Source organism: Paroedura picta, chromosome 1 (assembly GCF_049243985.1).
Source record: "Paroedura picta isolate Pp20150507F chromosome 1, Ppicta_v3.0, whole genome shotgun sequence".
Lineage (NCBI taxonomy): Eukaryota > Metazoa > Chordata > Lepidosauria > Squamata > Gekkonidae > Paroedura > Paroedura picta.
Window position 1 is genome coordinate 117,897,689 of NC_135369.1, and position 15,929 is coordinate 117,913,617.

The following is a 15,929-nucleotide window of genomic DNA, read 5'->3' on the forward strand; positions in this document are numbered from 1 at the left end:
TATGAGTCACTCAGTTTCTGGGCATTATACTCAGAGAGTCTATGTCAAGGAGGAATGGGGTTTACATGACTTTTGGAAGAATATCAACTAAAAGATTTTTGATAGTGATGTATTTTATTTGATAAAAATCTTAAGAGGATGTCATGACTGACTTTACCTTGGTGCAGTAATGTAACCAACCTCTGGCCTGGGTTGGTTCCAGTCATTTCCAGCAAAACTGCCGCGCGTGTGCGTTTGCGGCCCCACCGGACGCAAACGCGCATGCGCGGCATGTCCGTGCATGCATGTTTGTGCTGGGGGCTGCCGCGAATGCGCGGGCGGCGGACCACCCTCTCTCCCTACCCCATGGCAGTGGTCTGCAGCCACAGAAAGGTTGTGGATTGCTGTTCTATAATATAGATAATGATGGCTGTAATCACCTGACCTTCTCAACCAATCACAGGGCTATGCTGTCTCCTTGGAACTTTCTGGGATGAGAGCAAGACCCCCCCCCATGCCAGTTTCAGAGCTCAACTGTGTGAACTAATTAACAGGTTCTTGAGATGGCCATGGCGAGTAATTGTCACTCTGAGGGAGGATTGGCTGACAGCTACAAGTGCTCAGCGGCAGGAGATGAAAATTTTTACTGGACTTTTCCTCTAAGACAGCTTCTCTCTTGACAGGTCTCTTGAGAGTATTTTCTCTGTTGTACAAGGACTTTGTCTTGACACTTTGACTGTCTTATCTTATGTTTTCATTATCAGTACTTGCCTTTGCTGAACATATTGGGCAATATGTGTGATCCTCAAGATTTCTGTTTAGCAGAACTCAGAGTGCTAAAATGTGCTATGATGAAATATGGTTAATGTTATGTATGTTTGTTCTATGTGGCTAACATTTAAGCTGTATTATGGCTCATACTGTAACCAGTGCATATATCTTAGATTGACTTCACAACATTCAGTCGCAGTGCTCCTTACTAGCAGGGTCCAAAGCAGCTTCTAACAAATAATTTTATTTCTAGGTGTAATAAGATGCAATTTAAGTATGCAAAAAGAATTGACAACACACTGTGTCCTAATGAGATCAGGGCCCTGATGGAGCTGTCAGAGTTTTGCAGGACCTGCAAGACAGCACTCTTTCACCAGGCCTATAGTTGAGACCAGAGCAGCTTAAAGTATCAGCGGCTTCCCTCCACTTCTTCCTTGGCTCCCCCTCCCCAGGGTGTTGTAGTAGTTTAGAGCGGCAGCTTCTAATCTGACATGCCAGGTTTGATTTCCTGCTCCTCCACATGCAGTCAGCTGGGTGACCTTGGGCACATCACAGCCCTGATAGTGGTATTCTGACTGAGCAGTCCTGTCAAAAACTCTCTCACCCTGTGAGGTAATCACAGGGTATCTGTTGAGGGGAGAGGAAGAGAAGGCGATTGTAAACAGCTTTGAGACTCCTTTGGGTGGTGAAAAGCAAGGAATAAAACCCTGTATGCAATCACACTTTTTGGGTATCCCATTGGTCAAAAATACCCTCCACATTAGAGTGACAACAAAACAATGGAATTACCACAATTGTTCCACTGATGTTAAAGAGTTTGTTATGGCTGCCAACCAGGGTATGTTTGGGAGTTATTGGCCACGTGATTGGAGTTGCATTAATGTCTCCACTAATCCCCTGATCTATTCACTGTGTTCTACCTATGTGCTTACAAAATTAGGGTTCCTACCCTCAAGGTGAGGTCTGGAGTTCTCCTGGAATTGCAGCTCATTTCTAAATTACCGAGATCAGCTCCACAGGCATATAGGACTGCTTAAGAGAAGCAACTCTGGTGTACCATAGAGACTAAGACAAATGGAAGGACTGGAGTGATATCAAAGCACCACTGAGCATCCTCCTTCTCCCAAGAGAGAGTATCAGTTATCCTTTATTTGTAATTGTGCATCACCTCTAAATTTGCTTCTTTATTCTATTTTCTTTATATTTCTATATTTTACTTGCTTGTTTGTCGGTATCATAGTCCTGTGTTTTGTTTAGCAATTTGCCTAATATCGTTCAAAGTGAGGAAGTTTGGTCAGTTTGTATTATCATGATGTCTAATAAAATCATTTGCCTATTTAGTTAATAAAATTTCAGAGTGAAATATACATTCGCCCAATGACCTCCAGATATGCTAGTAACCAGGGGCAGTTATTCCAAAAATAACACTTGAAAATAACTTAGCATACACAAATAGGTCGAGCTGTTCATCAACTAGGCCTGTTCTGCATATATTATCCTAATACACTTTCCATGGTTCCGTGTTATCATATTTCTTAAATAATTATGATAAATTCCTTTGAACTGGCTTCCTTAACTAGAAACATTAAAATAGATAAACTAAAATATTAAAACTTGAACTGTTTTATTAAAATACCCATATATACAATTTTGCCTTTGTTTACAGACATATTGTGACCCACTCTCCTCCCAAGCATTGTCCTTATTAAAAATTAAATTCAAACAGTAAATGGGAGGAAGCAGCAGTAGGTAGTGGGAATGCTATATATTAATTATCATTTTATTATGCGATTGGTATTGTTACATTCTAATTATATAGATAGTAATGAAATCAGTAATAGTAATGAAATCAGTAACGTAAGGCCATCTTTCTTACATGAGCTACCTACATGTTAAGATCTTCCTTTCAAGCTAGGCAAGACCAACAATGTAAGGAGGTATATCTCACTCAGTTTGTAAGGAGGTACATCTCACTGTGAGAAAGGTGATTTCTCACAGCAGTTCTATTGTGTCTGGTTCCTGGTCCATATCTCCATGCCCCACTGATGCTAATATTATGAGCAGTTTCAGTAAGCTTGGCTAGAGACAATGTTCCATTCTGCCCCCCAGGCTCACACAAATGACAGGAGTTGCTTCCACAAACATTTATCTAGCTAAATTCTTATAAAGTCCTTTTGATACAGTGACATGGGTCTTTAGGGCAGTTCTCCCTCCTTTTTAAAAATTTATTTATTTGTTTGTTTATTTATTATATTTATTTATTATTATCACTGGCAGTCTTCAAACAAAGGTTGGATACACACTTTTCTTGGATGCTTTAGGATGCTTTGGGCAGATCCTGCGTTGAGCGGGGGTTTGACTAGATGGCCTATGTGGCCCCTTCCAACTCTATGATTCTATATTTGCATACTGCTCTTCCTTTTGGCTCAGGGTGGTTTACATTATAACTATCATATGCAGTACAGTACAATGAACATCCTTACCACATAGTGGCTCTATATAATTGGGAAGAGCCACTATGGGTGAAGCGTTTTCCCGGCCCTGTCTGGGTGTCCAGAAACCCCTTCCGCTCCACGGGCCAATCCAGATGCGGCCAGCAAAGCTGGCCACAACCAGATTGGGCCTGCCCATGGAGTGCTTGCCCCCAACACCTGGCTGCAAAGCACACGTGTGGCCTTGCAACCACACAGTCCCCATCAGCCGCCGAGGCCTGCCCAGCCCGCTGCTTCACCAGGCCACTTGTGGCGGCCACGGCAGGTGAGGAGGCGGTGGGGAGGTAGCAGGCAGGGAGGCGGCGCTAGCTGTGCCGAGGAAATGGCAGGGAAGTGGCAGGTGCGGCAGCCAGGAGGCTGCAGAGAGGTGCAGAGAGGCTGTTTCAGGTGCAAATGGCCGCTTTGGATGACAAAGCACCCAACCCTCATTGTACCCTGTCCGGGTTGTGCAGTCATGCTTCCTCACTTGGCCATATACTACCAAACCACAGGTCCCTGCAGGATTAAGATTCAGTTGACTTTTCTCCAATCTCATCAGTCACTCCCTTCCCCATTATTTCTTTCACAGAACTTGGTTGCTGGTCATGCCTCCTGCCTTCAGCCCAACTCCTTTTCACTGTTATCCTGAAATTTTCCCTTAAGCTCACCACTTGGGACAGCAGCTCCAAATCCCAATAGCCAGCCTTCTCTCAGCTTGTGCCTTTCCACAAGCTCTTTTGCCACTATTTTATTATATACTGTTTTTAAAACTGGTCTAGCACCAGCTTATAACATATTCTTTGCACTCTTAAGGCATGGTGTTTCAGTTCCATGGTACTCTTCTTCCGTGACAAGGTCACACAGTCAGCTAGACATGTCATTCTAAATGAGGGGCCACGGCACATTTGAAGGGGGTTTCAGGCAGGAAAATGTGAGAATGGGGGCCCACAGAGTTTATGGGAGTCCTGGTAATAAACTGATGAAATACACTTTTTGTATGACATCACTAATTGATAATACGTTCTACCTCTGACACGGGAAAGAAAAAGAAATAATGTAATCTATTCCTTCATGCATGCTTGAATTAATTCATTCAAGAACAAAAAAAGCACACATGTTTCTCTTGGCTGAATGTTGTAGAAATCTGTCTTAAGTATATATAACGTATGTTGAGTATAGTTTATTCACCTTAGCTTAGGCCAGTGGTTCTCAACTTAGGGGTCGCGACCCCATTTGGGGTCACCTGGCCCCTTCTTGAGGGTCCCCAGGTTGGTTGCTGCTGCTGCCACCGCAGCAACAGCAGCGGGCAGCGGGCACAAGCAGTGGTGACTGGTGGCGGCGGAGCAGTAGCAGCGGGGCAGCAGTTGGCAGTGCCAGTGGTGGGGCAGCGGCAGTGGGGCAGCAACCTGCGGTAGTGGGGCAGCGGCGGCAGACGGCTGGCAGCAGGAGAGCCATTGCAATGGCTGCCTCAACGCTGCCTGACTGTTGCAAGTGTGTGTCCATGTGCCGCCTCTGCCGCCGCCACATTTGGGATCGCAGCATTGGAGCAGTTGAGAATGGCTGGTTTAGGCCTCTTTTTAGCCTAGTTCATTGCGCAACCAGCCAGGCTACTGTAGGGGCCTCTGGAACCTGAGACAGGCTCATTAAAAAAGGTTGAGAATGGCCAGGTTTGCAAGACTTTCCCTTCTTTACTAAAGAAATTGGAGATTGTTTTAGTTAGAGTGATGCGACTGCAAGTCATTTTTAATGACATATTTTGTAGCTCCTGTTTTTGACCCCCATTCATTAATATGGTCTAATTAGCAGAAATAAATTATATTTTATGAGTAAGTGCTGTCTACTATCTTTCTGTAATACCACATTAAATAGTATGAGCCATATTGGGAGCCATTTGATTATTATTATATTTTCTGTGATAAAAAAGAATTGTAACTTCAGCATTCATTTGAAAATACTGAAAGATCTGTCATTGAAGATTGAAGTGCTTTTAATCATGGGATACTCCCTTAGCTGACTAGGATCCAATGGACCACATCTGATTTTTCATGCCCAATAAAAGGTTTCAGCAACCACGTATACTCATCTGAAAATCATGAGACCCTTCAGAGTAGCATTCTAATAGTTTAGTGAGTTGCTGCCAGAAAGAAAAATTATCAAATTGTTTGCATGCAGGCATAAAGAAGAATTTTAAGTGGAACCTCTGAATCCCTGCCATTGTGATTTGTTAGATTTTGATGCAAGTATATTATACATTGTTTTGTCAGCTAGAAAGACTTCTTTTTTTAAAACCGACTTCTCAAAATGTAATACTTTTGTCAAGGTCTGAATACGCAGTGAATACGCAGTGAATTGACATACAATGGGCAAATAACGTACACCTGTGCCTTGAACAGCATGTTCTTGGATAAAAGTCAAAAGCTTCAGTTATGAGTTGAATTCAAAGTTATTTCCTGTGGAGGGACACTTCTGAAGGCACAAGAGGTTTCTAATTTTTGCCAGCTTCCCTTGTCCTATTTGCAGACCTCAGTGTTTCACTCCATACTATTCCTGGTAGTCCCTTAATCTTTAGAAATAACATTGTAGGGATGTACCATGGACTGTACTGCAGTAGGAAATGGAAGGCAAAAATATCTGTGAGTTTCCCAGTTATTAGTTGTCTTTTGTTCATAGCTAAATATGCTTTTAAAATGTTATTTTTCTCAGATATTGATTTAAATTTATATAGAATTTTAAATTTCTTTTTAAAAATCCAAGCATAGCTTTTCCCTTCATGTGTAGATTAGTCAGTTCTGAATGAGTCTGTATGATTCCATAGTTCACATTATAACAATCTTAACTGAGGTTTTCAAAAAGAAGTATTCAGTACTATAACAGACCTGAAATAATAGGTGAATCAATAAAATCAGAGTCCAGTAGCACCTTTAAGACCAACAAATATTTATTCAGGGCGTGAACTTTCAAGTGCAAGCACTCTTCGTCAGACAGAGATTATATAGCAAAAATCAATTCTGTTACATCAGTAGACTGTGTCACAACCAAATACAGCCAATAATAATCCTTTGTCAAAACAGCCAAACACTTTATAAAAACACAGGGTTTTATTGTGCTACTTCAGACCAACACGGCTACCCATTTGAATCTATCCTTAAGAAAAGTTGTTGTGCAGTATCTTTAAACAGCCCCGCGGCGCGGCGCAGACTGAATAAAAGAGTAAGGGCTGTCTGGGAGGAGTTAGGGCGGGCCCCGTCCGGGATAAAAACTCGAATATAGGTAGATCTTGAATATAGGTAGATCAATCCTCAGTACATTCTAATTCCCTGGCTAGGGGCAGGGGATAGTATACAAAACTCCATAACAACCCACAACATTCTGTTTCTCACACTTGAATTAAGAGACTGCTTGGAAAATTCAGCATATTCTATTGTTCCTTTACATTGATAAAATACCCTGCATTCTTAGCTGAGACTATTGTTCATTGTAACTGAATCCATCTCTTGTGGGTTTTTTTTTTCAAGTATTAAAGTTTATGTATGCTTGTAGTTATGCGGCCTCTTAGACTGACAGAACTAAAGCAGTTCCCCAGGGCCTGCAAAAGGGAGCTCCTTCACCAGGCATTTGGTTGAGGTCAACCTAATCCATCACTCCCAATTGGCCCCCCAAACCCCCCCTCCTACCATGACTGTTACGAATCCACCCTAGCCCTGGGTCTCAGTACGAGTTGAGGTAAGGCTCTTTGCAGTTCCACCTTCGTTTAATGTTCTTGTTATTATGTTAATGTTATTGTTGTTACCAACTTACTGTTACCAGAATGATGTTACCTGTACCATTTTGTTGTTTCATGTAAACCATCCTGAGCCTTCGGGGAGGGCGGTATATAAATACAATTAGCTAGACAGACAGACAGACAGATCAATTGATTGTGTAATATAATCTGCTTTGTGTCTCTCCTAGATTATGCATGGATGGGTTTTGAGAAAATAGTTACTGTTAGTTGATCCAACTCCTCAACCCCACCCCCAACATATACTTTTTTACTTTTTTTATACCTGTAGCCACCCTCTTATTTCATGTCTCCCCTTTTTAGTGCTTCTCTAATGTTCAAGAATGGCCATGGGATACTATAGCACACAAGGAGAGATACGAAATATGTTTTATGTACAGTATTTGCTGGCGTATAAGACTACTTTTCCCCCCTGAAAAACATGCTTCCAAGTGGGGGGGGGGGTCGTCCTATACGCCGGGTGCACTTCAGTTGGGATAGACATAGCTGCCCATAGTGGCCCATAGTACTGTAATGTAATGTAACAAACTCTATATTTTGAGTGGAAATGTTGGGGGGGTCGTCTTATACGCCCAGTCGTCTTATACGCCGGCAAATACGGTATAAATGATGAAAGTTGTCTATGTGTAATGGAATGTTAATCTGGTATTTGTATTACACTTTTGTTCTGTAGTAACTGAGGACATCCTTATCCATTGTTTCTCTTAATATTTGTAAAACAGCCCTGGGGGTGGAGAGTGTCCTGGCTGTCCAGGATGGGCCAATCAGAGAGCTGGCCGCTCCCTGATTGGCCCTCCCTCTCCAGCTCCTGCCCTCCTTTCCTGGATGCTAGCCACTTTGCTCTCAGACACCTGAGAGAGACACACAGAGACACAGAGAGCCCTGCCAAACTGCAAACAACACCTGATTACCTGCTATGGCTCCTGCTGTGAGGGAGAGGGAGAGAGAGAGAGACAGACTGCAAACGAGCCCCAAACTGCCAACAACCCTTGCTTCCTTGCTACAAAAGAGCCCTGATTACCTCCTATGGCTCCTGCTCTGTGTGTGTGTGTGTGTGTGTGTGTGTGTGTGTGTGTGTGAGAGAGAGAGAGAGAGAGGTCTGCAGCTGCCAGTGTCCCTTGGGTTCTAGTGCCCAGTGCATTCCTGGTTGCAATGGGCTTTCTTGCTAGTTCCAAAATAAAATCAGAGTCTAGTAGCACCTTTAAGACCAACAAAGATTTATTCAAGGCGTGAGCTTTCGAGTGCAAGCGCTCTTCCTCATTAAGTTTAACTGGGAAACAAGCCATGTTGACTTCCTAAATGTTTTAGTTGTAATATATTTTATTGAAATTCATGATTGTAAATGTCCATATTTTCTATCTTCTGAGTTGTTTTTGTTTTAAACAAGATTGACATGGGAGAAATTTATATTTATCTGCATTGTTATGTATTATTTATTTAGTAATGTATATGCTTCCTCTCCCGAAAATTCCTCAGGGTGGCTCATGAAATATTAAAAATACAGTCATAAAAGCAACAACCATAAAATTAAGTATTAACCATAAAATTATCAATATTAAAATTAGCACAAAGCCTTAAGCAGCCTAAAATATCTAGAAAAGCACTCAAAGGTTAAAATTTACTCATAAAAATAGCTTTTCAGAAACCATTTCATTTAAAAATGTCATATGTTACTAAATTCTCTGTCAGGGGTCTCCAACCTTTTTCAGCTTGCAGGTGCCTTGAAATTCTGATGTAGCTGTAAATGCCTCCCACAAAAGGTGGAGCCAGCCATAAAGTTGCTGTCACAGCTTACCTTCAGTCACACAATGAAAACCCTTGTGCTGTGATGACTGCTGCTCCCATTTGACTGTACAATCAGAAGTCCTGCTATGAAAGTGCTCCCCCTGGTTCCTAAAAATACTTGGCAGTTGCTAATAAAGGTGTTGACAGGTGCCATGTCACCTATGAGCACCATGTTGGGGATCCCTGCTTTACTTATTCATATTATTTGTATCACAGATGAAGCAGCATGAACTTGGTGATTGTCTGCCAGTCCATGTATTCAGATAGTAATTGCATGTAAGAATGTCATCTTTGTTATCAAGAATAACAATATCTGTGGACTTGAATTGCATAGCAAATTATTTGAAAGTAGTGGGAAAATGTAGATGTGATGGAACCCAGTGCAAAGTTGATTTGTTTCTATCAAGTTCCAACCCACAAAGGGTTACTGCCAAGCAGAGTCAGTGTATTGTACTGACAGGTTAGGAAGGGGTGGGGTAAGAATGGGGGGGAAAAGAGAGGGAAAGACTAGTCAGAGGGGAGCTAGTCTGAAAGGAGACTCAGGCGAGTGAGTCTAGTGACAGACACTCAAGCACAAGAATTTGAGGGGAAAACATGGATTCAGTGGAGAACAGTAATGTTCTAGATACAGCTGAGGAGAACAACTCAGGAGTTTGGGGGGAAGAAAACCCAAACTCTGGTGCCTAGTAGGGGAAGAGTCTTCGAGCAGCTGAATGGGTGGGTGGGGGGCTAAGAAAGGGAGATGTGTTAGTGAGAGGATCATTCCCTAGCCTTGTAGGAAGCTGTATTCATCCAAGGGGATGGCTTCAAGGCTGAGGAGCTTTCCCAGAGGGACAAAGCACAACTTGCTGTAACAAACTCTCCTTCACAATAATCCATTGTAACGTCTTTTATCCAAGGACGACCATCTAGTTCAGGGGTAGTCAAACTGTAGCTCTCCAGATGTCCATGGACTACAATTCCCATGAGCAAATGCTGGCAGGGGCTCATGGGAATTGTAGTCCATTGACATCTAGAGGGCCGCAGTTTAACTACCCCTGATCTAGTTAATAAAGCTCAATTTCTTATTGTTAAAAAAAGACAAAGTTGTATGTCTTCGTTCCCTGTCCGTTCATCATAGTTGGGTCCAGAAATAGAACATTGTTGCAGTAATGTTTTATCTGTGTTATAGTACAATTAATGCTGTAGAAAGTTTTAACATTACATAATAAAATCATGATGTAGCTCCTGGCATTTTATAATGAGTGCAAGAACAGGCACTGAATATGCAAAAGTATGTTGGGAGATGGGCACACAATGCTTTCTTTATCCTCTTCCATTTGCTCCATGACTGGGATAAGTAAGCAGCAGTGGACTTCTTTCTTATAGTGATGGGTATCTTCCTCCATGATAGCCCACTGTGTGTGTTTGTGCTTTCATTGTATTATATGAGAAGTTTGTCCGAAGCTAAGGTACCCCTCATTCCAGGCATGTGTGTGAGCTGTAGTCCTTGCCTGGATTTGTCGGTTCTGTGTTTATGCCACCTTTCCCCTGTGATCTGTAACTTGGCTTGGTGTTGAACTGTCTGAGTACATGGGTTTGTCCTATGCTTGGCACTCTGTTGTCACAGTTTCACAGAATAACATGCAGACTTTAATCGGGATGAAAACGTCATGCTAATGAGATTGCTAGTTACTAATAATGGTCCTTGTACAGTTGATCATGCAAGAATATGCCATCTGTTCTGGAGTCAAAATGACTCCTCTGTCAAAAAAGTGAATCTTAAAAGCTTCAGCTGCAATGAATGTTAAAATACAACAGCTCTACTTCCTCCTTCCCCTCCCCCCATCTCCTCACAGAGCTCCACAATAATGCAATTGAACCTAAAGTAACATACCTTCTCTTTGATCATGTTATATTGTCATGGATATGGCCAGAAACACAGGGGAACAGTTGAAAGATTTGTTTAAAAAAAATCATGATGTATCTGTAAACTAGAGACAGAGTTGGTGTAGTCTCTTAACTAAACATGCCAAAAGGGAGTTCAGAGACCCAGAATAGAATTGCTTCACAGCCACCTCATAGGGCTTTATATTGTGCTGTCTGATTCATCCCAAGTCTTCCACTAACACCATTCGAATCATCTTCCAATCTTATTCATGTCCCCGGATCCATAGTAAACCATGTAGCCAGGAAACTATCAGAGAGAGAGTGCAAAGGAGTAACCTTGGTTTGACTCCAGCCGGCCCATCATTCTGTGCAGCTCCACAAAGTTACCACAGAGCAGGCTTTTTCAAGCAGGGTTTTGTGAAACCCTGGGGTTTCTTGATGACCCTTTGAAGGGTTTCTTTAATGGGTGGGAGTTAATTTTGTATATATTTTAAAAATGTGTTAAACATCTATTGGGTGAATTGACTATATATAGTCATGTCAACCCGCTCTCTCCCCCCCCCCCCAGGTCAATGATGGGCCTCGGTGGGCATGTACACAGTGATGCTTCCCAACCATATTCTGCACCATCATGCAGAATATTCTGCGGTTGTCAGTGACCTCATAATATGAGTCATTATCTCATAAGAGAAAAGAAAGGCTCTGGTTAATATTTGAGAGCTTATTCTTCTTATTTCTTTATTAAAATATACCAGCTTTTCTATTGGCTCGAGGTGGCATAGTAGTAAAAATTAAAACATTTAAAAATTAAATTAAAAATCTCAGAGTTCATGGATCTGTTACAAAATGGGTGACATATGTTTGCACTGCATGTTCCTCCAGGAGCAAACAATTAAAATACCTTTAAGTTCTTTTCTTCCCTTTGTACTCATAGTGCTTTCAGCTAGTCTGGTCTCTGACCAGAGACAGGCAGTTAATGACAGGACAACTAGATTGCTCAGTAGGGATGGTCAATTTGGCTTGAATAATCCTGAAAATACTTCAATCAATGCTGACTCGAGTACTTTTGGGGCTTATCCAAGCCAAATCCCACATCCCATCAGCCCAAAATTATTCAGGCTTCATTTGGCTGATTGAGGATCAGCTGTTTAGTGTGGTCCTTTTCAGGAGATATGTGAGGCTGTGCCTTGCATCTCTGACCTTGGTGGGACTGGCTGCAGGCTGAGATTCAGGTACATGGGTATGGAGATGAGAAGTCAGTCCCATGCCTTGCCTCCCCAACCCTCATGGAGATTGTAGGCAGGGATTGAATGGGGGGAATTAGATGCAGAGCAGATCTATAAGTTCCATGCCCAGGCTCCCTGACCCTGCTGGGGCCAGTGCAGCAAGCCTGTCTGCTGCTTTTCCTGCACAGCCTGGGTTGTGTGGGAAGGACTGGCTAGAGGCATTTAAAGAACCTTGAGGGCCACACCTACTCAGCCAGGTGGTTGTGCCGAAGTAGAGAGTCAGCCAAAGACCAGAGTCCAGTCCAGGAAGTCAAGAGCCAAGGGAGACATCTTACACAGCAGGCAGGGCAGGGAGCAAAGTCGAGCTGGGGTCAAAATCCAGGGTTAGCGTCAAAAGCCAAACTGGAGCCAGGAACCTATCTGAGGGTTGAGAGCCAGAGGGAGGCAGAAGCTGAGCCAAGGCTCTGGATCTGGGAATCAAAAGAGTAGAGCTTTCCAGTGGTAAACCAGAACAGGAGTCATCTGGGAAGACAGGGAAGCGCATGCATTGAACCCACAAAGAACCTTGTCCCAAGGTCCTTCTGAAATACATGGAGCAGGGTGGGGCAGTCCTCAGCTAGAGAGCCTCCAGCTGGAGCTAATCCTTATCAGAGGAAGCAGTTGCAGCTGGCTCCCCTCTAGTCTGACAGTGAGCTGCCAAGCATGCAGATCTTTTTACAGCTGTGGGGGTGCCGATTGCTCCAGGCCAGTAGGGTTCTTGGACTGATGGCACCATTGCTGTTCCTCTGGGTTGGCAGGGGCCTTGGACTGATGGCACCATTGCTGTTCTTCTGGGTTGGCAGGGGCCTTGTCTTGGAACTCAATGTGGCTGGTGCCAGGTTGCTCATCCATGGAGGCCAGCAGGTCTCCTGGTGGCTCCAGGAGAGTACTTGACATGGTGATGTATCCAGATCGCCCACCACTCCCAGAGCGCCCTCTGGCGCCCGAGTGGGCAGTGCACCCAGGGTGGGCATGACACCTTAGTCCTTTTAAATGCCTCCAAAGCTACCAAACAACTGATCCTGGAGGTGTCAGGTTACTGTGGAGAGCTGCCTGGATGTTTTCTTTAGCAGAGTGGGTCAGAGAAGAGCCATGGTCACAATAAGTCATGTCTAGTCAGGAGGGAGGTCAATATAGTCAGACTAGGGCAGTCCAAACTTTCCAGTTTGGCTAGGGCAGTCCAAGAATTCCAGTCAAAGGTTCCAATCTGTCACATGAGGCAGGTGTCTGGCAAGGTGTCAACAAGGTCTCAGGCAAAAATGTTCAGTTGCTTCCATGACCAACTGTCGTTCCAGGAGCCTTTAAGTAGATTATACCTCCACAGCTAGTCCTCATCCTGAGGCGACTCATCCCATTGTAGTGCTTGACATTGGATTGTTCCAAAGTTGTTTCTGTAGAGCAGTCAGCTTGATAATTTGCAGCAGCTCTTGGACTGGAAGAACAGGGTGGGATGCCAAGTGGTGGTGTTTCTGCGGGTACTTTCAGCTGGGAGTCCTGGGCAGCTTGCCCCTCACTCTGTTGATGCTTGGTTTGAGCCAGGCTTTTGCTAGTCAGTTCCTCCTCTGAGGAGTCCCCACTGATCTGAGGCTGGTTCATGACAGATCCCCAGAGAGTCTGTTTGTCAGGCTATGGTGGGGAGAGGGTTGCCCCCCCCCCCAGCTCACCAAAGAGCTGATCCCCAGAGAGGTTTCTCTCCATAGCAGAATCAGCTGTCTGGCAACTGATTTGACCTAATCAGTTAGAGTTTTCAGATTTGGCAGCGTTCTGATAGATGCATCAAATCAGTGATTAGGTTGATTTGAATTTCACTGAACCATGAAAACTCAAATCTGAAAAATACCGATTTTTTTCCAGTGTACATCCCTATAATGCTCAGTCTGTCCTTCTTTCTCCTGGCTGCCAGGAAGACTGCTGACACACAAGAGGACTGCAAAACACAAAATCCAACATGTCACTTGCCCCCTGTGTATGGCCACTTATAGAAAAATTATCATGGAAACAGAGTACTGTGGATTAAACCAGTTCTCAAGTACTGGTTGTTTCATGAATGTAAATTCCTCCCCAAGGAGCTTAAGGGACAAGGAAGAAACAGTATGGCAACAAAATCCACAACGTCCAAGTGTTGTATGATTATTTTAAATTGTGTTTAGTTTTTACGTTCTTATATATAATTAAACCATCTATATTTTATGAAAATTAACGTTCTAATTCTGAAACTGCTGTGTTGATGCTTTCAAAGCAAAACTTACCCAGATAAAAGGCACCTAGGATCAGAAGCACTTTCTATTTTATTATTCACATTTTTAAATGGTCAGGTTACTCAAGGTTGTTAAATTATACAGTGCATGCTTTTATCGTCCAGTTTTAGATGGGTTGGAAGTAAGTAAGTGGAGAGTGCTTTCTTTTCCTGTGGGCCAGTATGTAGAGCTCATTCTGAAGTGAGGTGGAAAAAGATGTCCCATCAAGACTTAAATTGTTCTTGATCTTTCTCTTGAGGGTAGGTGCATATAAGTAACAAATACACTGCTCAACTGTATTTTTATTCTTCATGCCTTAAAGAATTCTTTGTCCATGTTAAGTCAGAACCTGGAACTTACACTGTAGACCATTTAAATTAGTGTCTAAATTGACTGTTTAGGCCACTCTGGTTCTTTTTTATGATGGATGTTTTTGTACTAATCAGTGCAGTGGAAATGAATGGAAAAATCAAAGCAAATAAGAAATTAATGAAAATTATATTTGATTTGTTATGGATATCCTTTAAGACAGTGGTCTCAACCATCGGGCCGCGAAGGCCGCAGCACCGGGCCGCGGCTCCCTCCCCCCGCCCCCCCCGCAGTAAGAAACTTCCCAGCCCGCAAGCAAATCAGCCGCCAAAGTGGCCGATCAGCTTGCAGCCCGGCAAGCTTCTTTTTGTGGAAAGGGGGGGGGGGAGAGGAAAGCAGGGCCGCTGGCGCAAATTTTCGCGCACGCGCAGAAGTGCCATGCATGCACATCTGCAGCCGCGCATGGAGCAGACATGCATGTGCAGACCTGCCGCGCACGAACGCATGCACAAAATTGCCGCACATGCGCATTTGCAGCCACGCATGGCACAAATGCGCATGCGCAGACCTGCCGTGCATGCGAGGCATGCGCAGCCGCCGGATCGCCCTCCCCAGCCTTAGAAAGGTTGTGGACCACTGCTTTAGGACATACGCTATTGACAATACAAAGTAATGTAATTGAGGCATTTTAAATTGGGCATATAAGTGGAAACAGTATGAAGGGTTGCAGGATGGAAGAAAGAGTAATATTAATTGACAGGCTAGCCTTCTCCACTTGTGAGAAAATCCTGTGGAGAGGAGAAAATTGGTTGACATATTGAAATCACCATGACTCTGTAGGATATACACCTTTTAAACTGCCTGTTAGGTGGGCATCCTTTTTTCTTTTGGTGATTAAGCAGATGTGATTCCGTGAAAGCAGTATAATAAGTGAAAATGCCATCGCATTTGGTTGTCAAACACTGACATTATGGATAGTGGTTGAGTCTCACATTGAAATCAACAGGGAATGAGAAGGGCAGAAATGAAAATGAATGAGCTCATACTAGTGAAAAATGAAAATGTAACTAAAGCAAATAAAAAATTAAACAAATGGCGAAACAAAACAAGTATCTATTGAATACAGCTACTAGGAGGCTATATTAGTGGAAACAATAAATCATGTATTAATTGCTGCATGAGCATTTGTTTCTAGGAATGTAATGTACAATGTTAGTTATCCATTAGTTAGTGTTAAGATAAAATTAGTTTTTGCATGTCCTCAGTAAAGAGAGAGAGCCTATATTCAAAAGTATTTATGTAAAATGCCAGTTGAATAAACGCTAATTCTGTGCTCCCATTCGTAACCAATAATGACTTAATAAAGAAAGCTTTTCACTCAGAAGCTGATAAAATGCATAGCATATAGGAAGGCAAAACCTGTAATCTGTTTCCTAATGACTGTGTCACATGAAGTTGCCTT

At 43.1% G+C, this 15,929-nt stretch overlaps 1 protein-coding gene across 6 annotated transcripts in view; it reads left to right on the forward strand.

Moving 5' to 3' along the window:
• The window catches only part of FAM184A (family with sequence similarity 184 member A), an 80,928-nt gene that overhangs the window by 7,790 nt on the left and 57,209 nt on the right, over window positions 1-15,929 (forward strand). The window lies entirely within an intron of this gene.